Genomic DNA, 25908 nt, shown 5'->3' with positions numbered 1-25908 from the left:
TTTTCCAGCTCTGGCTTTACGCCACTCTCAGAGGCCAAAGATTTTTATCCAAAACTTGCCATCTTGGTCATAGGCTCAACAGAGGACCACCCTAAGACAGAATTAAGGTGGAATTCCAGCTTCATTTGTTGAGGAAATTGAGGCATGTGGAATAGCCAATGGTAACAGAGCTAAAACTGGAGCCAACCCCTTCTGATCTGCTCAACTCCACAAGGACCCCTGGGGGTCTAAGGGCAGAAAGGGTAGATTACTTAGCTGTGAAACTGGGAGAAACCCTTAAGGTGCAAGTAAATTAGGAAGTGCTTACTGACTTCAAAGGCTTTTTGTTATTGGGCTTTGAGGAGAGGTCATCAGAAAACTGGCAAAAATCCAGAAATAAAGCCTGGATATAACATTGGTGTTGGAATGAAGTAAAAGGAGTAAAACAGAAAGTGGTCCAGGACCCAAGCTCCTTGAATGTTCAAGTTCTAGCTGCTAAAACTTGGATTGCTATGATCTCAAACAGAGAAATACTATTTATTGTGCATCAACCGTGTGCCAGGCTCTGAGCAAGAAGCTAGACAAATCCTTCCCTCCACAATGTGGAACAGGAAGGACAATGTGATTCCTGCCCTGAAAGAGCTTTTCTTCTATTGTTGAAATCTTACATGTAAATATATAATGAAAAGTAATGTCAGTGTTCAACAGTTTTGCCACTGAATTCTGTGAGCTTGGACAGCTTCCTATTTCCAACTTCATTTCCTCAACTCTAAAGTAGAAATAATATTACCTATTAAATGGGGTAGTTGTCAAGCTTCATTCGTTCATTCATTCACTCATCTAAAACTAATGTTTTTGAATGCCTACTGTGTGTTGGGCACTACACTATCCTGAAGTGATATAGTATGAAACAAAATGGTCACTCTGTTTCCCTCATGCAGTTAAGAGGTTAGGCCTGTATAGTTAGGGCTACGTGAGGTAATATATATGGAACTAATAGCTTAGAGGTCAAATGAAATACTATATGTACAATGTCACAATGGAGATTCATTTTCTCACTCTCTTTGACCAAAGTGTTCACTCCCCAACTGTATATATTGTATGATTTGTGATGGCAACTAAAAGTCAAGGATTCTGAGTTCTCACCCTGAATTTAGCACAAGATTGTGAGTTTCTCCTTGCATTTCATTCCATACTTATAGAAGGAGGGCTTTGTTTACCCTGGAGCTTAGGAAGTCAAGGAAAGATTTTATCTTGACTTTCCACTTGTCTTTATCTTATCCAGACCCATCAACGAAAATGAAAACAATGTGGTAATGTAACAACTTTATTGAAGTGAGGGAGTGTAAAGATTCTAGCAATACTATTTGCACACGAGTGCCATCTAGTGGAAATATATATAATTAACTCCTTACTGGGCAATTTCCGTCTGCAAAAGATTACTTGTTGGTATCCTGAAAATATTGGGCTGATATTCAAAGAAGTTACCTTTTTACCTTAAAGAAAGGATTAAAGATTGCATAAAACAAAACCAGGAATAGAAATATTGGGAAATGCTAAGAAAGCAAAGTTTCATTACCACCCAAACATGTGAAATAGCACATATTCAAGGAAAATAAGAAATGTACTTATAAATTACTATACTTTTCTTCATTGGCATGAGTTTACTGTAAATATAGTTCTATTTAGATATAATTAATATATCATACAATTTTCCCATTTAAAGTGTTCAATTAAATATTTTTGGTATGTTCAGACTTGTGTAACCACGACCACAATCAATTTTAGAACATTTCCATCACTCAGTAATGACAGTTGTCTTGTTTCAAATTATATAAATCATATTTGAACATGGATTACATGTAATTAAAACAGATGAAATACTGAGGTTTGAAAGAATGATTATTAAGACTTCTGGCCAAGATGGAGGTGTAGGTAGACACACTGTGCCTCCTTGCACAACCAAAAGAAGGACAACAACAAATTTAGAAACAAAAAACAACCAGAACTGCCAGACAGTCGAACTGTATGGAAGGCTGACAACCAAGGAGTTAAAGAAGAAACATCCATCCAGACCTGTAGGAGGGGTGGAGATGGGAAGCCAGGGTGAGAGGACTCGTGGCAAGGTGATGGCTGGTGGGGCTGGCAGTCTTACATTGCATGCAGATAATGTTCCTCCCAGTTGGGAGGAACAACTGGGGAGCGAGACAGACAGAGCAACCCAGGGTTCCAGCGAGTAGAAATAAAGCGTCAAACCTCTTACTGAAAAAACCTGTGGGGGTTGCAGCAGCAGGAAGAACTCCCAACCTCACAGGACAGTTTGTTGGAGAGACCCACAGGGTCCTAGAATGTACTCAAGCCCACACACCTGGGAATCAGCACCAGAAGATCCTAATTTGCTTGCGGATAGCAGAGGAAGTGACTGAAAGCTGGTAGAGAACTGAGCAGGCAGCATTGTTCCCTCTCGGACCCCTCCCCCCCACACAGTGCCACAACGTAGTGATGTGGATTGCCCCACCCTGGCAAATAACTAAGGCTCTGCCCCTTACTATGTAACAGGTGCACAGAGACAAAAAAATATGGCCCAAATGAAAAAAAAAATCAAAGCTCCAGAGAAAAATACAAATAAGTGATGAAAAGATAGCTAACCTATCATAAGCATAGTTCAAAATACTGGTAATCGGGATGCTCACAGAAATTATTGAGTATGGCTGCAAAATAGAGGAAGAAGTGAAGGCTATGAAAAGTGAAATAAAGGAAAATGTATAGGGAACCAACAGTGACAGGAAGAAAACTGGGACTCAAATTGATGGCTTGGACCAGAGGACGAAATAAGCATGTGACCAGAACAGAATCAAGAAACAAGAATTCAGAAAAATGAGGAGAGATTTAGGAACCTCCAGGACAACTTTAAACTTTCCAACATCTGAATCATAAGGATGCCAGGAGGAGAAAAGGAAGAGCAAGAAATTGAAAACTTATTTAACAACATAATGAAGGAGAATTGTCCCAAGCTGGCAAAAGAAATAGACTTCCAGGAAGTCCAGGAAGCTCAGAGAGTCCCAAAGAATTTGGACCCAAGGAGGAATACACCAAGGCACATCGTGATTATATTACCCAAGATCAAAGATAAGGAGAGAATCTTAAAAACAAGAGAAAAGGAGACAGTTACCCAAGAGGAGTTCCCATAAGACTATCAACTGATTTCTCAAAAGAAACCTTACAGGTAAGAAGGGGCTGGAAAGATGTACTCAAAGTCATGAGAGGCAAGGACCTATATCTAAGATTAGTTTAGCCATCAAAGCTATCATTTAGAATGGAAGGGCAGATGAAGTGCTTCCCAGATAAGGTTAAGTTAAAGGAGTTCATTATCAGCAAGCTCTTATGATATGAAATATTAAAGGGACTTATCTAAGAAAAAGAAGAAGAAATTTGAAATCCAAGAAGAAAATAGTAAATTCTTGTCATTGTTATTTAAATTTTGTTAAAATATGATGTAATTGCAATGGAACTTACTGGTTATCAGTATTAGTTTTCATACCTTATATTTAATTAAGTAAAAATGTTTTGCCTTATGTGCCAATTTTAGTAGATTTTATCACTAATATTTATTGGTGATCAGTTAGAAACTTCCATATTGCTCTGTATGAGTCTGGTCCAGAGGCTTCATTTCCCACCTACAAGTGCCTGCCCTGGCCTTTGGTAAGCACTCAAAAAACGGTAGTCTCTGCTTACTCGATTTTGCATCTTTGTTTGAGTTTGAGAATAATATTTAACTCTTAATTTTTGTTTCCCCTCCAGTAGACCTTTGAATCAATTTGAAGACATCTTTTAAATGTGTAGCTCTCAGGACAGAACTCACACTTAGGTACCACTTAGAACGGTTTCAGTCAACCATTGAGTATTGTGGTTATTTCAATTAAGTTTAAAGTAATTAAGGTTAACTCTAATTAAAATAATTAAAAATTCAGTTACTCAGCCACATTAGCCACATTTTAAGTGCTCAAAAGTTATTTGCAGCGGGTAGACAGTGCACACGAAGAACATTTTCATCATGGCAGTGACCTATTTTGGACTGAACCCTAGAGGAAAAAAATGGTGGGCAAACCTTCCACTTACCTAATTCACAAAATTTTCACTGTCACTTTCTCAAATTTCTCGATTGTTGAACACTTAAAAATATTTTTAGTATTCCTATTTCTCCGTCAGCCTTACTATGCCCAGCTCACACTGAGTGATTATGTGACCAAAGGTGAGCCGCTTTCCCTTCTCATGTTTTCCTACCCGCAGCTTGACTTTCTCACCCATCTGCCTTCAGGACACTCATTTCCGTGTGGCTTTCTCAGTCCTTCCCTCCATCCCTTCTTCCCTGGCTCCTTCGGAGCTCATTCTCTGTTTCTATTCATGCTCCATTCCACCCTTTTGACAATTAGCAGGCAGGTTGCCAACTTGCTGTCAGTTCTTGTATTACTGTATTTTTGTGCAGCTCATTTATACTGTATTTCAGTATTACCTCTCCTGGATTGTAACTCATAGAAAATTGGGACTGTGGTTCAGTGTCGCTTTGCAGTGCTTGCCCGTAGCAAGCTCTTGTTTTACTCTCCCCACCCCCCCCCCCACATGTTTTGATCTGTGATCAAAGGCTAAGGGACCATTCATAAAATGTTGAGCTCCTTCTTGAAGCAAGAACTGGTACATACTGTAAATACGTGTAGATAATTTAACTCTGGTTAGGTAAGAGTGAAACAAAAGGGAAAAAAAACTTGGCTTGGGACGGTGACGCTCGAAGGACATTTACTTTGTCACCTATAGACTCAGCCATTAACTGTACAGCAAGTGCAAAGCTTTAAGCCTTCACAAGTCGTGATCCCACAGGATCTAGGGCCAGTCAGCAGTGGGAATGGAACCCAGCCTGCCATTGCCTGGTGTCCTGGAGCACATGCCTGGCGGGGTCTGCCGCGGGTCTTTAAGAGCCTGTGGTGTGGGTCCACTAACCTCCAAACTGGGCCGGGGGCTTTGGGCCCGCAGCCGCCCAGGTTGACTGCTAAGGGTTTCCTGGGAAGGCAGAGTGCAGAGCTGCCGGCCCTGTGGTAGGTGTGAGGCTGGCTGGGAGGGCGTGGGCCAACCAGTTAGGAGATCTGAGCAGGGGTGATGGGCAGATGCCATTTGGGCCTGTGTCCACCCAGACAGGAGTATCCAACTGTCCTACCCATCCTGCTCCTGAGGGGCTTGTCCCAGCCCCAGCCCCAGCCTGGTGGGGCCCAGGTGTTCGTAAGCGCAAAAGAAGACTTTCTAGTGTGACTTTCAGATTTCAGGATGGGATGAATTGGCAAATGGTATGGGGAAGTCCAGATTGGGAATTCAGAAAGCTGGATTCTTGTTCCAGCTCAGCCGTTCAATTGCAGCCTATTAGAAGAGGGGAGGGTTCATAGACAGGAAGTGATTCACTCAGGATCACAGCGTAGTGATGCCCCGCCCCCTTCAGTACTTGTTCCGCTACAATATGCAGAATCCCATTTAAAATATTCTAGTGAGCTTCTCCGCACTCTTTCATCACCTCAGTTTTGTGGGGTTTTTACATTTAAAAAACTATTGGTGCCTTGGTTGTTTGTGCTACATTCCTCTGTTTATGGGGAAAGTGAGAAATGACAAGGGTATGCACCGATATTAAAAAGTCCTATTTTATATACTCTTTAAGCACTCTCATTCAGTGAAGCATCTGCAGTGTGTCAGACATGGTGTTCAACACAAGGTTGCCTAAATCACTATTAAAAAGGAATCGTTAAAATTCTAGGGTTATAGTTTTTACATTGCTCTTCCTCTCGCCTTTCACCATCTCGCTTTTCATCCACTTGCAACTTAAACAAGTGTACCTCATTTTTCTTATCTGTAAAAATAGAGATATTAGTATCTATCTCACAGGGCTGGTGTTAGGATTCAATGCATTAGTCACACACATATCGAGAACGCAGACTGGGCCAGGCACCCTGCAGGCAGGCACAAGTGTTTTGCTACTCTTGTCCTGGCTGTTGAGGGTGAGAATTTCTTCATTACTGGATGAGTTCACATTCTCATACCAGATGGCACACCTTTGCCTATTTCAGGGAGATATTTCTTCTTAAGTATTGAATACTGGTAGAGTGCCAAATTGCCAAATGATTATGGGACAAAATTAATTTTCTTGGTATCCTTCTTAATCTTCCTGCCCCTTCCTTGTTGCCATTGCTGCATCTATTGGTTTTAGTGCACGTGGTTGCCAGGGCCATAGGCACTCACACGGCGTTGATTAAAGGTGGCAGCCGTGAGTGTTTTCATTGTGATTGACTCTGGTAGTTTGAACGGTGATAATGGAAGTTTTCTCATAAGCGACCTGCATGTCAAATCTATGTGAGTAAAGAAAGCTTTGGTTTTTAAAAAAGATGTCTAGTTTTCTGAATTACCAGTAACATTAAATTGGTATAAAAATCAATCCAGTCTTACTCTTTTATATGAACATTTGAAATGAAGTTTCTTTAGTTAGCACTGAGATAACATTTTGTTTTTATATGATACAAATTTTATGGTTTTAGAGACTGTATTTGACTCTAAGAACTAACTTTGTTTTTGTGACTAGTTTTCCTGCTACGGCTCTGGTTCGAAGGCTCAGTGACTTCTGTGTGTAGGCAGAGAATGGATAGAACTCATGTAGGTAGAAATCAAATGTAGCGTTTTGAGTCATGTTTGGAATTTTAGAGTAAGCTTCTTTCTTGGATAAAGTGCATTTTTTTACTCTGCTTTTTTATTAGATCTAAAGTACTGATTACCATTTTGGTTATTTTGGATACTGCCCAGAGAAAACTTGTCTTCCCTTTAGCAGATTATTAACACTGTTGTGGGTTTCCACACAGATTTAAGGAAATTAGGAAGATGCTAATTTTGAAGGTTGCTGTATAACTAATTTAGTTAAACAATATTGTATTTTTCAATATCATCAGAATAGCATAAAGTTTTTCTACTCTTGGTGGTTATAAAGGTAAAAAGGTGCTCAGAACTTGCAGCAGGGTCCAGAGATTCCCGAAAGGTGGGTAAGGCGTTGGCGATGGGTAACCGAGGGCAACACGCCTCAAAGGACAGTGAAGCTCTGTTCCCTTTATTGCAAGTACAAGCAGGTTTTTATATTTTCATTTTAGGTAGTGATTAACATTTGCAGCATAGCATGATCAGTAAAGCAGAAAAAATTAATACAAAGGTAACCAGGAAAAGTACGAAAGTTCCCAGAGATTCAGTTACAATAAACAAAGATTATTATTATTATTTTTTAAAAGATTTTATTTATTTATCTTTGAGAGAGGAAGGGAAGGAGAGGAGGAGAGAAACATCAATGTGTGGTTGCTTTTTGTGCATCCCCTGCTGGAAACTGACCTGCAGGGAACCGGCCTGCAACCCAGGCATGTGCCCTGACTGGGAATCGAACCTTGACCGTGTGGTTCGCAGGCCCGTGCTCAGTCCACTGAGCTATGCTAGCCAGGGCTAAACAAAGATTATTTTGACCAGGAGAGCCATAAATCAGACAATTAGAAGTAGCCGTATGTACAGAATTTGAATGTCTTATTGTATATTAAAGTTTCTCAGAATTTGTCATGGGGCAAAAGGATATATGCTAGACCGAGCAGAGGTTAGGAAATTTATTATAAGGCCTTTGTGATGTCTAACTTAGCTATCTAGCCTTTTTTTGTCTAAAATGTTTCTCTGTGTACTATGAACTGACTCCCTAGTAACTGTTTCTATGTGTTTAGTTTGTAATAGTTAACCAGTCTTTTTTTATTTCTTTGGTTGTCTAATTGATATATATTCCTGTTCGAGGTAAAGGAAGGGCTGTTATCCAACAACTTTTAGACATTCAGGGGCTATTTCATTAGAGGGAACTTTGTTCTCTGGTCAAGAAATTATTTTTGTACAACTTCATTGAAATTATGCGAAGCAATGAACCTAAAATACAAATGTCTAACAATTCCACCACCTTTTGATCACCAGAACAAACTTGTAAGGAGAGATAGACAGGAAATCCAGCCTTGCAGATGCATCTCAACCGTCCTGACCTTGTCAAGGGACGGTTGCTGGCCGGCTCCTGACAAGAACTGTACCGTCAAAGAATTGGGTATTTCATGGTTTCTATAATAGTAGCGCTTGTATTGAAATCCATCTCCACCCCTCCCAGGCACCCATTCTTTAAAGAACACAGGAGCAGATAAACAACACCCAGATAATACATTCATTAGCATTTCCAACTGCATTTTTTTCAGTAAGTTAAAATTATTTTAATTTTTATATGAGTTTATATGGAGGAGGCATTTACTTAGTTATGTAACAGAATTTTTGGCAGTCTTAACCAAAATATCTTTGTACAAACGTTATGGTGTATAACTATCACCATATGACAAAATCTTCCCTATTTAGAACCATGTATTGTCCACTACACTAGTATTAAATAGGTATTAATACTGACTGAGCACAATAGTGTTATTTGATTGCTTTTAGATTATGCTGGATCTAATCTGGTAGACTTATTTATAGCTGAGAATAAGAATAAATGAAAAATTATGTGTTATATATCGCTTGCTATAGCCTCAATATATGATTCTTTTCTGTATGATTTTTAATTTTACAGTTCTGTATATTATCACAAGCATAAAGTACACATAATAAATATATTTAAGCACATTTTCATTTCATTCTATCCTTATTTTTAAGTAAGGGAATATCAAATTAGACCTATATGCTTCACATCATATTTTGCACATGCACTTTTGGGGAGTGAAAAGAAAAAAATGCAGTATGATTTGCCTGGATAAAGGACCAGCGTTGTTTGAAGGTTGAAGTAGAGCCAGACTTATACCAATAGCAGTTTCTGAAATTGCTGTGGCTAGAAATTTAAAATAAGCATGATAACTCAGATTATTAAATCTTTATAAAATTGGATAAAATTTGGATATTATGTTTGTTTTTGAGCATTTAGACATTAAAGCAAGCATGCTTTAAATTATGTTTTTGTTTAATATCATTACTATTCACTTCAAAGTAATAGAATTCCTTTGTTTTCAGCTTTGCAAATCCGATATTTTCTTTAATCTGTGGTTTACTGTTTCATTGTAGAACTACACAGGAGATGCTGAGGCAGGCAAAACGATCTTTATTTTAAAAATGTGCTCAGTGCCATACAGTGGGAAAAGGGGGAAAACACAAGACTGATCCAAATCTCTGGGGCCTTTTTGGCTGAAAAACAGGACGAGCACCAGGATTTTCTTATTCTATGCAAACAAAAACAAAGGTAAAAAGCTAGGCAGTTGCGGGAGAGAACTAGAAACTTTCTAGTGAAGAACAAACTATAATTTGGATTTATAATAATTTCCTAATTTGCAGCATGAAAACTGAAGTCCTGTGTTTATATTACTGAAATATTGATTTATGTCATAAGGTCTGTGTTTGGATAACTGGTCACCTTGATCAGAGAAATTATCAGTCCTTTGTGGCATAGGTTTTTGCATATATAAGATATTTCATTTTATGTAGCATATTAATCTTGGAAAAGAATAAGCTAAATTAAAAAAATCAAACCGCATTTTAATGTTACAATGGTAGTTTTTTATTTGTAGTAGTATATTGTAACAGCATTCCCAATGATTTCTTTGTTGGTGGAAAGTGGGTAGATGGCTGCTAAAGAGAGAAAGCATTTTAGGGTTGGAATTTAAAATGGTTGGAAAAGACGATGCTTTTTCTGCATCTATTGAGATAACCACCTATTTTTTTTCTTTTGTTCTGTTTATGTGGTGTATTCCATGGATTGATTTTCTTAAGTTGAACTGTCCTTGAATTCCTGGAATAAATCCCACTGGGTCATGGCATGTAAATCTTTTAATCTGCTACTGAATTTAGTTTACTAGTATTGTGTTGAAGATTTTTGCATTCATAGTTATGAGATACTGGTTTGTACTTTTCTTGTGATGTCTTTGTCTGGCGTTTGGAGAAGTTTTAAATACAGATTATTGGCAGCTCTAAGTCCTTTCATATACGACTCCAATTTATTACTTTTGAATTTTGTAATGGGTTTTATGGTGCTTGTATAAACTGTAATGAGCCTTATTTGATTGATCTTCACAGACCGTGTTGCAGGAGAAGGGCTTTAATGAGGGGAGTTGGAATCTTGTGTACTGTTCTATTTTGAGTGCACATATAACATCTTGCACTTTATCAAAAGCAGGATTCTGCTTATTTTAAACTGTATTCAAGTTTCTAGTAGGGCAATGGTTTAGGTTGGTCTTAGGCTCTCCACAGGGATGCTATCAGCTAAAAATGGCCGGAGCACTCACTGGGTTGGTACTACTTGTGCAGAGCCCCCACAGACTTTTCCCCTGAAGAGGCCAACGTTGTGGCTGGATTTTGTGGCCGGATTTTGTGGCTGGACTGGCCCTTCTGGTTATTATGGTCAAAAGTTGCATCTCAGCAACAGCCACCAGGGAACTTTGAAAAGACAAGTTTTATTACTCACATGTCCTGGAGGGCATACAAATTGCTTGCTTGGGGCCACAGAGGTAGGTCACTTTAGGGGGTGGGCATTAGCAGAGACTGAGAGAATGCCTACTAATGCAGCAAGCACAGGCCTGAGGGTCTGCTTTTATTGGTGTTGAGGGTAGGGTGCCTTGGATTTCCCCTGTTCACTTTCTACTGGTGAATTTAAAACATAAGCAAACAAACAAAAGAAACTTCAGGGTGGAGCAGCCTGGCTCTTCATCCAGTCCTGCAGCTGGCAGTGTGTTTTTTCTGGATGGATGTTGCTAAATAGAAGCCTCCCAGTCACAAGCATGATGTCAGGCACTTAACTACAATCCAAAGTGCTCATTGTCAGGCACTTACACTACAGATAGGAAAGATATAGTGAAGTTTTTGTTGTCTGGTGTTTTGGGGAAAGGGAGTTTGTGGGTAGTCAGTGGTTTGGTTAAAACAAAATTACCACCTGCACATGTTGTCAGACTTTTTGTTTTTTGTTTTGGTGAAAATAAGATGCTTTCCATTGTCCTGAAGCCTTGAAAGTGATACAGTTTAGTAGGATGACAAGCTGGCAAAGCTCTTGTTCCCCAGACTTCTCTTGCATTTCCAAGCAAACCAGGTGGGGTGGTGCAGAAAATATACATATACATGCTAAGACCAATTGCTTTAGAGCACTACTAATAGATCTTAGCATTTGAAGATGACATTAGTTTTCTAGGTCTGCTATAACAATGTAGTAAATTGGGTGCCTTAAAAAACCAGAATTGTTTGTTTTCACAGTTCTGGAGGCTGGAAGTGCAAAATCAAGGTGCTGGCAGGACCACACTCACTCTGAGACCTGCAGGGCAACCCTTTCTTGCTTCTCCTTAGCCTCTGGTGGGCTGCCAGTGATCTTGGTGTTTCTGCCCTACAGCTGCATATTTCTAACCTCTGCCTGTGGTGTCACACAATTCCCATGTGTCTCTGTCCTCACATAAGTGTCTCTTAAGGATACCAGTCATATTGGGTTGGGGGCCCATCCAGCTCCAGCATGGCCTCACTTCAACTTAACTAATCATATCTGCAGTGATTCTATTTCCAAACAAAGCCACGTTCTTAGGTATTAGGGGTCAGGGCCTTAACATGTCTTTATTCAAAGGACACCCATAATAACGGACCATACATATATATAAAAGAAATACATAGATAATTTATAAAAATACTTATGTTAAAACAAAATAGAACGAAGTTTAATCTTTGTCAAATCAAAGGTACTTTATTTAGCATCTTTTAAAACATCAACATAGTTGTTATTAACACAATAGTACTGTATTTAGTATGTGCAAAAATGCTGGTTAGTAGGTATTCTGTGACACTGAATTTGTCTCATCTTTTTCCCAGGTTCTCTAAATCCTTGGAACTTCCCAAATTTTAGGATTGTCTTTGTTATTCAATGTTGCCCCTAGGATCAGGGCCTGAGATTATGCTAATACGATGATTTTTGTTAGGCTCCCAGAGAATTTCAGGATTGAGGCTGGCCAAACTGGAAAGACCAGCCTTGTGATTAGAGAATTAGGGCTTTGGGCTAGGTGATATCAGTCAGACCTCCAGGGATGGGAAGTAGGAACTGGAGATTGAGTTCTGTCACGGGGCTAATGGTTCAATCATCAATGTCTATGAAGAGATCTTCATTGAGCTAGTCCTGATTTCTATTCTTTATAGTAAAACTGTAATTATAAAAAATGCTTTCCTGAGTTCTGTGAATTGTTTTAGTACATTATTGAACTTGAGGGGATCCAGAGAATCCTCAAATTTAGTCAGTAGGTCAGATGTTTGGGTGACGTGGGGACTCTGAACTTGGAACTGGTGTCTGAAATGAGGGCAATGTTTTTGAGGACTATATAGTCTGTGCTAATTCCAGGCAGGCGGGTTAGTGCCTCAATTGAATTGCATGTATTGCAGTTGGATTTTCAATCCATAAAATGCCGAATAAATCCGTTTTAACCTTGCATTTATATGGCTCTTTAATTTTTAAAGTAATATATCCTCTGCGGTGTCATTTTATTATTTTATTATCTCATTACAAGAGCAGTCAACCTTTGAAGTCCTAATTTGTAGACTAGTTACAACCTAATATTGTTTCCCTAGCAGCCAATATTTTGAGGATTTTATTGCTTAATAGCATTGATTTAAAACATATTAAAACATTACAAATATGTATTCTAAATATTATAGGTTGTTGTTAAAGATTAAAAGCTGTGTAGAAGGCTTGGCTTTAACATTATTTAAGAATTAGAAATAAAGTTTCCCTAAGTCAGATCATTTAAGTAACACTTACGACTTATTTGAGAATAGGATATTATTATTTGTTAGTTCTGATGAAAGAAGAACAATATGTAGCAGAACAAAATCAAGCCCCTACCTTACACCATTCACAAAAGTTAACTTGAAATGGACTAGAGACTTAAACATAAGACCCGAAACCAAAACACTTAGAAGATAACATAGGGAAAAAACTCCTTGACATTGGTCTTGGCGATGGTTTTCTGGATATGACACCAAAAGCACAAGCAATGAGAGCAAAAACGAATAAGTGGGACTACATCAAACTCAAAAGCTTTTGTACAGCAAAACAAACACTCAGCAAAATGAAAAGGCAGTCTATAGAACAGGAGAAAATATCTTCATATCATATATCTATAGGAGGCCAATATCCAAAATATATAAAGACCTGCAATTGATTAGTGAAAAAACAAACAACCTTATAAAAAATGGGCAGAGGAATAGACATTTTTCCAAAGACATACAAATGGCCAAAAGACAATTGAAAAGGTGTTTGCATCATTAGTCATCAGGGAAATGCAAATCAAAACCACAGGGAGATATCACCTCACACCTGTGTGTGTGTATATATACATTTATATTTATATCTAACATAACCACACATATATAAATACAACTATTATCCAACCATGAGAAAGAAGGAAATCTTGCCATTTGCAACACCTTGGACGAATCTTGAGGACAGTGTGCTGAGTGAAATGTCTGACAGAGAAAAACAAATGTTATATAATATCACTTATAAGGGGAATATAAAAAAGCCAAATGTAGAAAAACAGTAGAGTTACCAGGGTCTGGAGAGGGGTGGGGTAATGTGGAGATACTGGTCAAAGGAGACAAGCTTTCAGTTATTGGAGTAACAAATTCTGGAGAATTTAATGTACAGCATGGTGACTATAGCTAGTAATACTGGATTATATACTTAAAAGTTGCTAAGAGAGTACATATTAGCTATTATCAATACAAAAAAATTGTAATGCGATTGGGTGGAGGTTTTGGCTAATTCTAGGATAGTAATCATTTTTAATACAGTATCTGACACAAATAATGCCCCTATTTTATTACAAAATCATAAGCTTGCAATTCTGTAACATAACAATATCACACTCAAGCACACCCTCTAACATTTTAGGTGAAATGTTCAAATTAAAACTATAAATTATTATACCCATATTATTACCCTACGACCAAGCTCAAGCAGATGTTACTTCTGCCAGACCCTGTATATAATAAGTGTATTAAATCGACGTGCCCGACTTAAACTTATAAAATGTTATATGTCTATTATATCTTTAAAAAATTATATTGATTATGCTATTAGAGTTGTCCTGACTTTTTCCCTTTGTTTCCCTCAACCCAACACTCCCCTCTCTCTCAGACAATCCCACCACCATTGTTCATGTCCATGGGTCATGTGTATAAGCTCCTTGGCTACTGCCTTTCTTATACTGTACTTTACACCCCCATGGCTATGCTGTAACTACCTATTTGTACTTCTTAATCCCCTCACCTCTTCACCCATTCCTCCACACTGCCTCCCATCTGGCAACCATCAAAATGTTCTCCATATCCGTGATTCTATCTTTGTTCTTCTTGTTTACTTAGTTTGTTTTTTAGATTCAATTGTTGCTAGATATGTATTTTTACCATTGTATTGTTCATAGTTTTGATCTTCTCCTTTTTCTTAAGTAAGTCCCTTTAAAATTTCATAGAATAATGGTTTGGTGATGATGAACTCCTTTAGTTTTTTGTTGTCTGGGAAGCTCTTTATCTGTTCTTTGATTCTAAATGATAGCTTTGCTGAGTAGAGCAATCTTGGCTGCAGGTAACTGCTTTTCATGATTGAATATTTCTTGCCATTCTCGTCTAGTCTGCAAAGTTTCTTTGGAGAAATCACCAAACAGTCTTATGGGAACTCCCCTGGAGGTAATTAACTTCTTTTCTCTTGCTACTTTTAAAATTCTCTGTTTATCTTCAACCTTTGCCAGTTTAATTATGATATGTCTTTGAATGGGCCTCTTTGCATCCATCTTGTTTAGAACTCTCTGTGCTTCCTGGATGCACATCTATTTCATTCACCAAATTAGGGAAGTTTTCTTTCATTATGTTTTCAAAGAGATTTCCAATTTCTTGCTCTTTCTCTTCTCCTTCTGGCACCCCTATGATGCAAATGTTGGACAGCTTGTAGTTGTCCCAGAAGCAGCTTATAGTATCCTCATTTTTTTGGGCTTCTTTTTTCTTCTTGTTGTTCCGATTAGTTGTTTTTCACTCCCTTATGTTCCAAATCATTGATTTGATTCTCAGCTTCATCTGCTCTACTGTCGTTCCCTTGTAAATTATTCTTTATTTCAATTAGAATATCCTTTGTTTCTGATGGGGTCTTTTTTATGCTGCTGAGGTCCTCACTAAGTTCCTTGAGCGTCCTTATAACCAGTGTTTTGAACTCTGCATCTGATAGATTGCTTACCTACATTTTGCTTAGCTCTTTTTCTGGAGTTTTGATCTGTTTTTTCCTTTGGGCCTTGTTTCTTTGTCTCCTTGTTCTGGCAGCCTCCCTGTGTTTGTTTCTATGTATTAGGTAGATCTGCTTCGACTCCATGTCTTGGTACTGTGGCCTAATGTAATAGGTGTTCTGTAGGTTCCAGTGGCACAGCCTCCCCTATCACCCAAGCTGGGTATTTGAGGGACACATAAAGGGCTGATTTTAAGGCCTTTTGTATGTATATGTTGTGTACATGCATACATACAAATTCATTGTGTGTGTACATCATATTTTGTTTATATATTCCCATGTCAATGGACTTTTTTGATTAATTTGAATACTGTATGAACATGGGCATGCAGATACATGTTCATATCCCTGCTTTCATTTCCTTTGGGTATACATCCCATACCCAGAAGTGGAATTGCTGCATATGATTATTATATGTTTAGATTTTGATAAACTGCTGTACTATTTTCTACTTTGGCTGCACCATTTTATGTTCCCACCAGCAATACACAAGGGTTTAAATTTCTCTACCTCCTTGACGACACTTGTTATTTTTTATTTTTTAAAAGATTTTATTTATTTTTTGAGAGATGGGAAAGGGAGGAGAGAGGGAGAGAAACATTGATGTGAGAGTGAAACATTGATCAGTTGCCTCTCACATGTGTCCCAACTGGGTGACCAAACCTGCAACCTAGGCATGTACCCTGACTGGGAATCAAACTGGCAACCGTTTACTTTGATGGACCATGCCCGACCAACTGAACCACACCAGTCAGGGCTCTGTTTCTGCTTTTGATAGTAGCCATCCTAATAGGTGTGGAGTGGTATCTCATCATGGTTTTTATTTGAATTCTTAATGATTATTAATGTTGAATATTTATGTTGTGTTATTTAAAACATCAGTGAATGGATAAAGTTTTCTTTTGAGAATAATATATTTATAGGTATTAATGAATACCTATATATCATTTGCATTTTGGGGGCAATGATAATTGAAGGGTTAGTAAAAAATTGTTTGATTTAATTAATGAGTTGCCCAGAGTTCTGTGCTAAGAAGTAGTAGAAGTAGGATTCAGACTCAGATCTTTTTGGGCGTTTAAAGAAATCCTATCATGGACTTAGCATATCCACTGAAGTAAGTTATTATTAGAGATTAATCTTTATCTTTTGACATTGCCATGTGAAATCTGTTCAAAGAGACAGTAGAACACACTGAATCATAAATGTGTTAATAATTTTAAAAATATTTTAAAATCCATGTATATTATATGAAAATTCAAATAATTCCAAAGGATACTTACCAGTATGAATGATAATACAGGTAAGAAATTATGCGTGTTTACTTCTTCCCATCTTCTTATATTCCTTTCTCTTTACCAGCTAATTTTTACTTTTTGTAATTTTAGTGGCTATATTTTTTACTTTAAGCAATATCCATATGCATCTGTTATTTAAGCAATATCTGTTTATCCCACACTGTGAAAGATGAGAAAGTCAAAGTGGTTATTCAATGTCCCATTATTTTTCCACAGTGTCTCCTAACTCTCGCTACTTCAGTTATTTTTTACTCTGACATGATATATGACATTTACAATCTTATTTAGCCATTTTTACTACAGTTGATTTAACAACTGTCCTACATTTAAATGGTGTTTGTGCTTATTCCCAGCTGTTACCACAGTGTCTGTGTTTCTCCTCTGGTCCGTAGAAGGTTGTCTATTACTGGAATTATATTACCCTAATTCTCGGGTGTTTAGAACCATCTGTGAATTTCCATTACGCTTGACTGATAATCTGGCTAGACACAAAGATGATTGGGTGACACTTTTAATTCCTCAGGATTTTGTATGTTTCATGTTGAATTATTCTTTGGAGAAATGTGAAGCCAGCTTGATTGTTTTTCATTATGATTTACTTGGTTTTATTTTTATTTTATTCTTTCCCCCCTAAGTTTCAGTGAAATTCACATTGAAATTTAGTCATTTTGCTAAGCTGTATGTAAGTCTTCACTGATCTGTTTCAGATTCTTACAGGACATGTGCTTTTTCAACTGGCAGATGTAGGAATTTTACTTTTGAAAGTTTTTTTGAATTATGTTTTAATAAGTTTATTCTATTTTATCTGGTAAAAAAATCTTACTAGGGCCACAAAAACTGTGCATAGTTTAAAGTTTCTTTGTCTAAAGGGGGCAGTAACATCAAATGGAGTAAAGATAGCCTCTTCAACAAATGGTGTTGGGAGAACTGGACAGCTACGTGCAAAAAAATGAAACTTGAGCACCAACTTACACCATACACCAAAATAAATTCAAGGTGGATAAAAGACTTAAATATAAGCCATGGCACCGTTGAAGTCCTAGAGGAGAACATTGGCAAGAAAACCTCAGATATTTCACGCAGCAACATTTTTACTGATATGTCCCCTAGAGCAAGCAGTATAAAGGAAAGAATAAACAAATGGGATCTCATCAAAATAAAAAGCTTCTGCGTGGCTAAAGAAAACAGGATTAAATTAAAAAAACAACCAACTGTATGGGAAAACATATTTGCCAATGATACCTCAGACAAAGGTTTAATCTCCAAAATATACAAAGAACTTACACAACTCCACTCTAAGAAGACACCCAACCCAATTAAAAAATGGGAAAAGGACTTGAACAGACACTTCTCCAAGGAGGACATACAGAACATCCAGAGACACATGAAGAGATGCTCAATATCATTAGCTATCAGAGAGATGCAAATTAAAACCACAATGAGATACCACTTTATACCGATCAGGATGGCTATCATAAACAAGACAACAAACAACAAATTATGGAGAGGTTGTGGGGAAAAGGGGACCTTAGTTCACTGTTGCTGGGATTGCAGACTGGTACAACCATTATGGAAAACAGTATGGAATTTTCTCAGCAAAATAAAAAATCGACCTGCCTTTTGACCCAACAATTCCACTGCTAGGATTATATCCTAAGAATCCTAAAACATCAATATCAAAGAACCTATGCACCACAATGTTCATAGCAGCACAATTTACAATAGTCAAGAGTTGGAGGCAACCTAGGTTCCCATCAGTAAATGAATGGATCCAAAAATTGTGGTACATATACACAATGGAATTCTATGCAGCAGAGAGAAAGGAGGAGCTACTACCCTTTGCAACAACATGGATGGAACTGGAAAGCATTATGCTGAGTGAAATAGGCCAGGTGATGAAAGACAAATACCATATGATCTCACCTTTAACAGGCAGCTAAACAACAAAACAAACAAGCAAGCAGAAAAAAAAAAAACAAAAACAAAGACACTGAAATAGAGAACAGGGGGACAGTGACCAGAAGGGAGAGGGAAGGGAAGTTAAGGGGAAAAAGGGAGAGGGATTTGGAGGAACAAATAGGAAGGACACAGGAAAGAGGACTAAGGGGGGTGGAAATGGGAGGGAGGTGGGGAGCACAGGGCGGGGGAGGCTGGGATGGGAGAAATAGACAAAAAAACTGTACTTGAAAAATAACTAAATAAAATAAAAAAATAAAGCTTCTTTGTCTAAATATCTTCTGTAGCTGTCATTTTCTCTTTGATCATTTTAAACTCATAATTCTTTCCATTTTGTTTTTATCAATAGTTTCAAGCTTGATTGTGTTATCAGCAACATCTATTCTTTTTGCTGTCTTTTATGTCTTTATGTTTTTGTTATTGTTTTCCTTGAGACTTTGTAGCTCTGCTTCAAGCCCTTGGTTCATAAAGATATTTTTTGAATCTCTGGAAAAAATATCATAAAAATATTTTTTTAATCTCTGGAAATGTGGCCATAATTTTTATCTGCTTATTGTATGTTATTTCTGATGTGTATTTTTTACTTAACTTTATAAAATTCCGTTCTACTATGCATGGGTCAAAAACATGCACACCCATGTTTTTGACCCAGGCTTTCAGAAAAAAAAAATCTTTTGTTTTAATTCAATTTTTTGATTTATTTATACTTAGAACCAAACCAATTTTTGTATTCCAAGGTATTATTTTGCATATGGATATTGTTATTGCTTTCTAGAATTATGCTTTTAATTCATAAGCATAAATTGAAGAATTAAAAACATTTATATAGATATGGAATTAGTACCACCCATGTATAATGTGCATCCTTATTTTTCCCTCAAAAATTTGGGCCAAAAAGTGAACACTATACATGGCAAAATATGGTATTCCCCTCTCTTTAGGTCATCATTTACTCATCTGCAAAACGCAGGGTTGATCTCTCAGATCTTTCCTAGAAGGAACTTCCTATGATTCTAGGAGAATGGAGAATTGCTTAGGCACAACATGTCTGGGTTGGTAGCTTATTGGTGTATGTTAGCTAATCCTAAACAGCATATAAGTATTGGACTTCTACAGAGAAGACAGAGTAGAGCACCAGAAAGACAAATTTTGGAATTTTCTTGTAGGCCGGAAACTGTAAGTATTCTTAGTTATAATAAATAGTCTTCTTATTGAATCCAAGAGTACTCATCTGTTCACATATGTGGGTCACATCAGAAAGGGAGCCCTACAAACATAACTACACAAGCTAAAAACTTATTTACACTTTATAGGTATCATCTGGGGAGAGGAAACTCTGATGGAATATTTGGAGGACCCAAAGAAATATATCCCTGGGACTAAAATTGTCTTTGCTGGTCTTAAAAAGAAAAACGAGCCTTGGCTGGTGTGGTTCAGTGGATTGTGTGCTGGCCTGTGAAGCAAAGAGTGGCTGTTTCGATTCCCAGTCAGGGCACATGCCTGGGTTGCAGGCCAGGTCCCCAGTGGGGGGACATGTGAGAGGCAACCACACATTGATGTTTCTCTCCTTCTCTTTCTCTCTCCCTCCCCCTCTCTCTAAAAATAAATAAGTAAGTAAAATATTTAAAAAAAGGAAGAGTGAGAGAGATCTTATTCGATACTTGAAGCAGGCAACATCTTCATGAAATACTCTTGCAACTTAAACAAAATATTAGTTATAAGCTAAAATTTTCTAATTGCAGATATGCATATTTAAAGAAGTCATATTTGATCCTTCTTGATCAGCATTTAATAAGTTTACATTTTAAAGTAAAAGTTGATATATTTGGTTGCGTGCAATTTGATTGAATACCCTTCAAAGTCTGAACTTGTTTGCTCACTAAAGATGTGGATAAGGTCAGGAAGACGGAGGAGAGGGAAGGCAACTGAAATCTACTGCGCTTCAACAGTCTCTACATGTGCAAAATATTTTATAAGCCTAGCAACTGCTGTTGATAATAGAAATAGTGTCCACATACTTATTTCTCTGTAATTTAAATGTAAATACAGCAGTCATTAGCTTTAGTGTTTATCATGCTGTGTTTTCCCTTTTATTATAAATAGTACTTAAGACAAAAAGTAGGGAAAATGAAGTCAAATATTTGATCTTACCTTAGAAATACTATTGGAAAAAAATAGAGCAAATCGTTAACCATGGGTGACATAAAATAAAACCTAGGAAAAAGGAAAAAGTATGTTTCCACTTGATAAACATTTATGACATGTAATAGTCTTTTCACACTAATATCTTTATTATATCTTTCTGATCCTGCCTACTGTAAAGCTGGACTGCAGGGAGGGTGGCAGAGACCCTCAAGGAAAAGGAGGAGAAAAAAACCCAAATCTGTTACCATTAGCATGGAAAGACATCCCAACTCACAGGAACTGAGGATAAGGGGTGGTGGAACAGGCCCACAGCAGGGCCTGTGGTGTGAGCAGCCTTTGATATTTCCTTGTTTTTAAATTATATTTTATTGATTATACTATTACAGTTGTTCTGATTTTCCCCCCTTTGCCCTCCTCCACCCAGCAGCGCCCCCCTTCCCTCAGGCAATCCCCCCACCATCATTCATGTCCATGGGTCATGCGTATAAATTCTTTGGCTACTTTATTAAGTATACTGTACTTTACATTCCCCTGCCTGTGCTGTAAGTACTTATTTGTACTTCTTTGTTTAATTTTTAAAAAAGATTTTATTTATTTATTTTTAGAAGGGAAGGGAAGGAGAAAGAGAGAAAGAGAAACATTAATGTGTGGTTGCCTCTTATGTGCCCCCACACTGGGGATCTGGCCTGCAACCCAGGCATGTGCCCAGACTGGGAATTGAACTGGTGATCCTTTGGTTCCCAGCCCGCGCTCAATCCACTGAACTACACCAGCCAGGGCCTATTTGTACTTCTTAATCCCCTCATCTCATCACTAATTTCCTCAAACCTCCCTCCCATCAAAACACTCTTTGTATCCATGATTCTGTCTCTGTTCTTGTTTGCTTAGTTTGATTTTTAGATTCAATTGTTCATAGATATGTATTTTTGCCATTTTATGGCTCATAGTTTTGATCTTCTTTTTGCTAAATAAGTCCATTTAATATTTCATAGAATAATGGTTTGGTGATGATGAACTCCTTTAGTTTTTTTTCTTTCTTTTTTTCTTGTAAGCTCTTTATTTACCCTTCAATTCTAAATAGTAGCTTTGCTGGGTAGAACAATCTTGACTGTACATTCCTGCTTTTCATGACTTTGAATATGTCTTTCCAATTCCTGCTAGCCTGCAAAGTTTCTTTGGAGAAATCAGCTGACAGTCTTACAGGAACTCCCCTGTAGGGAACTAACTGCTTTTGTCTTGCTGCTTTTAAAATTCTCTGTTTATCTTTAACCTTTGGCATTTTAACTATGATATATCTTGGAGTGGGCCTCTGCGCATTCATCTTGTTTGGGACCCTCTGTGCTTCCTGGACCTACATGTCTATTTCCTTCACCAAATTAGGGAAGTTTTCTTTCATTATATTTTCAAAGAACTTTTCAATTTCTTGCTCTTTCTCTTCTCCTTCTGGTAACCCTCTGATGCAAATGTTGGACAGCTCGTAGTTGTCCCAGAAGCAGCTTATAGTATCCTCATTTTTTTTGGCTTCTTTTTTCTTCTTTTTGTTCTGATCAGTTGTTTTTTTGTTCCTTATGTTCCAAATCATTGATTTGATTTTTGGCTTCATCCACTCTACTGTTCTGTCTTTGTAAATTGTTCTTTAGTTCAATTAATGTATCCTTCATTTCTGACTAGATTTTTTTTACTGCTGCTGAGGTCCTCACTAAGTTCCTTGAGCATCCTTATAACCAGTGTTTCGAACTCTGCATCTGATAGATTGCTTATTTCCCTTATGTTTTATTCTTTTTCTGGTGTTTTGATCTGTTCTTTCGTTTGGGCTATGTTTCTTTGTCTCCTCATTTTGGCAGGCCCCTGTGTTTGTTTCTATGTATTAGGTAGATCTGCTTTGACTCCATGTCTTGGTAGTGTGGCCTAAGGTAATAGGTGTTTTGTAGGTTCCAGTGGCACAGCCTCCCTTATCACTTAAGCTTGGTACTCAAGGTATACCCTTTGTGTAAGCTGAGTACACCCTCCTCTTGTAGTCCAGCCTTGATTGCTGTTGGTAGATCAATGGGAGGGATTTACCCAGGCTAGCCCACTTTAAGGATTGGCAGTGACCACTTACCACAAACCTTCACCCTCTGTGGAGGACCAGCTGTGCCGGGGCAGGGTGGTGGTGCTCTGACATTGTCTGTAGCTGTCACTGGGTGTGCTGGCCCTGGGGTTTCCCAAGTGATGCAGGCCAAGTTAACCCCCACCTATCTTCTGCCGTGGGCCACCCTGCCTGAGCTATAAATCAATCTGAGATGGCTACTACTTGTGCTGGGCTTGGAGGTAGATTCCTAGGTGAAGTCAAGCTGTGAATCTAGGCCGGCTGCTGCTAGTGGTTGGCCTGGTGCTCACTGAGGCCAGCTGTTGCTTGTGTGAGAGGGTTTAGGAGGTTGTGCGTCATGAGCCAAGGCCAGCCATTCATATGGAAAAGTAGCGTGGATGGGTCTAAAGTTGGGTGAGATGGAGTCTCTGGAGATCTCTAGGACAGGGCAAGCAGTATTAGCCAGGTTGATGGAGTCTCAGTTATGGCACCAGCTTACTGGCTCTGTGGCTCTGTGGGGGAAGGGTTTAGAAAAGGGACAAAGGCCTCTGCCCACCTTGATGCCAGACACTTCAATTTCTCCCAGTATGCCAGTGGTGCCTTTTAAGGTGGTACCCTGGTGCTGGAGCTCAGAGAAAGTGATTCTGAGTAGATGACTCCATGTGTGGGCTCTTTAAGAGAAACTGCTTGGGGCTCCAGAAGTTTCTTCCACCAGTTCAATCCCTGCTGGTTTTGCAGCCAGAAGTTGTGGAGACTTATCTTCCTGGCACTGGAACCTGGGCTGGGGGCCTGGTATGGGGCTGGGACTCCTTGCTCCTGAGATGCCCTTCCCAAATTTTGGTCTACCACATGTAGATGTGGGCCAGCCCATTCTGCATCTGCGCCCCTCCTACCAGTCTGGATGGGTGTGGTTTCTTTAATTCCGCAGTTGTCATATTTCCATTCACCTTGATTTCTGTCAGTTCTGAGTGATGTTTTTTCTATATTTTAGTTGCATATTTGATGTGGTTGTGCAAAGAAGTAAGCCATGTCTGCTTGTGCTGCCATCTTGACTAGAAGTCTCCCTTGAAGTTTCTATGTGAACCTACAAGTACCCTGTCACACAAGTTATATGGCCACTGTAAGCAGAATCTGTTTCCTTACTAAAGAGAGACATAGGGCTATGGCCAGTGTGGCTCAGTTGACTGGAGCATCATCCTGTAACCAAATGACAATTTGATATTCGGTCCAGGCACATGCCTGTGTTGTGGGTTTGATTCCCAGTCAGGGTGCATGCAGGAAGCAACTGATCAATGTTTATCTCTCCCATTGATGTCTCTCTCTGTCTTCTGCTCTCTTAAATGAGAATAAAATAAACCTTTAAAAAGAGAGAGAGAGAGAGAGGCAGGCAATACACTGGCCAAGGGCCATTATGGGTGAGGATAGGACATCCATTATTTCATTATCACTTTACAGTCAACACACATGTAAGGAAGACTTTATGTTCTATATTGAAACTTAGAGAAATCTTGCATCCAAATACTTTGGATGGACCCACTCTAATTCCTCATGACTGTTCATCATGTCATAGGGATAATATGTTGCTAGTTAACTTATTACTGGGTGCCACTACTGAGAAGATAGTCTAACAAAAAGTTCCCCAAAGGAGGAGAAGAACATGGCTGAAAAGCTGTGATTTCCAGAAGGTTCTTTTAAATCAACTAAGAGCCACAGTCAATTTTGGTGTTGCTGGCACATGGGAGAGAATATACTTCTCATGGAGCCCAGTGTCAGTACTGAATAGGAGTGCGTACCCTGGTGGTGGGAGGAGGGACAAAGGCTTCTGGCAAAGCTGAGCTTTTTTCTCTCTCCTGGAGCAATTCTCTGATGGGGGCAGAGAAATGTGTTGGAACACCAAGAGTATATTGGGGATGTTGCCGGTCTCAGAGCTGAGTTGGATTTGCAAGGATGTAAAATTAGGTGACATGCCTCATATGCTAGTTTACATGAGACAGAACTCTGTGAGAAGGAACTTGAACTTGTATTCGTAGTTACAGTTCAGATGCATACAACCCTGACAGAAGGACTTGGTGGTTTTGACCATTGCAGAAAGGAACAAGAAAGCCTTATATTTGGAGTTTAAATACTTCTGATCTAGGTAAGGTGGAAAGAAGATAGTATGAGGAGAGCTGAAATGATAAAAGGCAGTTGGGTGGAAATGGAAAAGTATTAAGTAGATTCCTTTCATTTAAAAAATTGTTTGGTTACCCATGCAATGTTAATATAGCTTTACATTTATGTTTATCTTAGTAAGAGCCAAATAAATATCTCTTTGCTGTTAATAATGTTCCCAGGATTAGGTAGAAAAAATATTTGGAGGAAAAATTGCATATAAATTCAGTAATTAAAATTCTATAATTTGACAGGTTTTATCACTAAATGAATATAAGGGGGAATCCCCCACAAAATGGCATTATCTTCTGGAGGGTGGGACCTTTGTAGTATAGGCGTCACCTGCTGGGTGAGTGTTCTAGGAACCCATCTGTATCAGTGTGCCAGCTGGTGTTGTTGTGAGAGGCTGTGTTTGGCTTCAATGAATTTTTTTTGAAGACTCGATGTATTTGCCCATTTCATGATGGGTGATTTATGAGTGCACCTGCCCCCACTGCACTAAATGTTCATCAGTTTTGTACCCAAAATTACATGACCCCCATGCCCCAGTCTCTCAATTCATCTGGCCCCAAAGTGACTGTTTGTTTCTCCAGATGAAAAAGTCTTTAAAGGGAAACGTTCGCAGATGTGGAAGAGGTGAAACAAAAAGTGGCAGAAACCCTAAAAGGCATTGGAATCGACGAGTTCAAAACTGTTTTGAGCAGTGGAAAAAATGTCTTGATAGGTGTATTGCATCAAATGGAGAGTACTTTGAAGGTGACTGAAGTTTAAACATGTAAGAGTAATACAAAATTTTTTATAAATAAATTCAGGGGTTTTTTTGGTCCCCCTCCTATATGTCATATCTGACAAACATATCCATTTAGGATCGATCTTCTGGGCTTCTGGGTAATTTCTGGGCACAAAAAGAACTTCTGGGCACTGTGATAATTTTACCCCGTGCCAATTTAGCTAAGCTA

The 25908-nt window shown here is 38.4% G+C and overlaps 1 pseudogene; it reads left to right on the top strand.

The window, feature by feature from the left end:
* The first annotated feature begins 7941 nt into the window (after positions 1-7941).
* LOC119037745 (cytochrome c, testis-specific-like) lies at positions 7942-20270 on the top strand (annotated as a pseudogene).
* The last annotated feature ends 5638 nt before the right edge of the window (positions 20271-25908 follow it).

This window comes from Artibeus jamaicensis, unplaced genomic scaffold (genome assembly GCF_021234435.1).
Source record: "Artibeus jamaicensis isolate MK-2021 breed Jamaican fruit bat unplaced genomic scaffold, CSHL_Jam_final contig_391, whole genome shotgun sequence".
NCBI classification, from domain to species: domain Eukaryota; kingdom Metazoa; phylum Chordata; class Mammalia; order Chiroptera; family Phyllostomidae; genus Artibeus; species Artibeus jamaicensis.
Note: the sequence above shows the minus strand (reverse complement) of the source record. Positions and strands in the feature narration are given on the sequence as shown.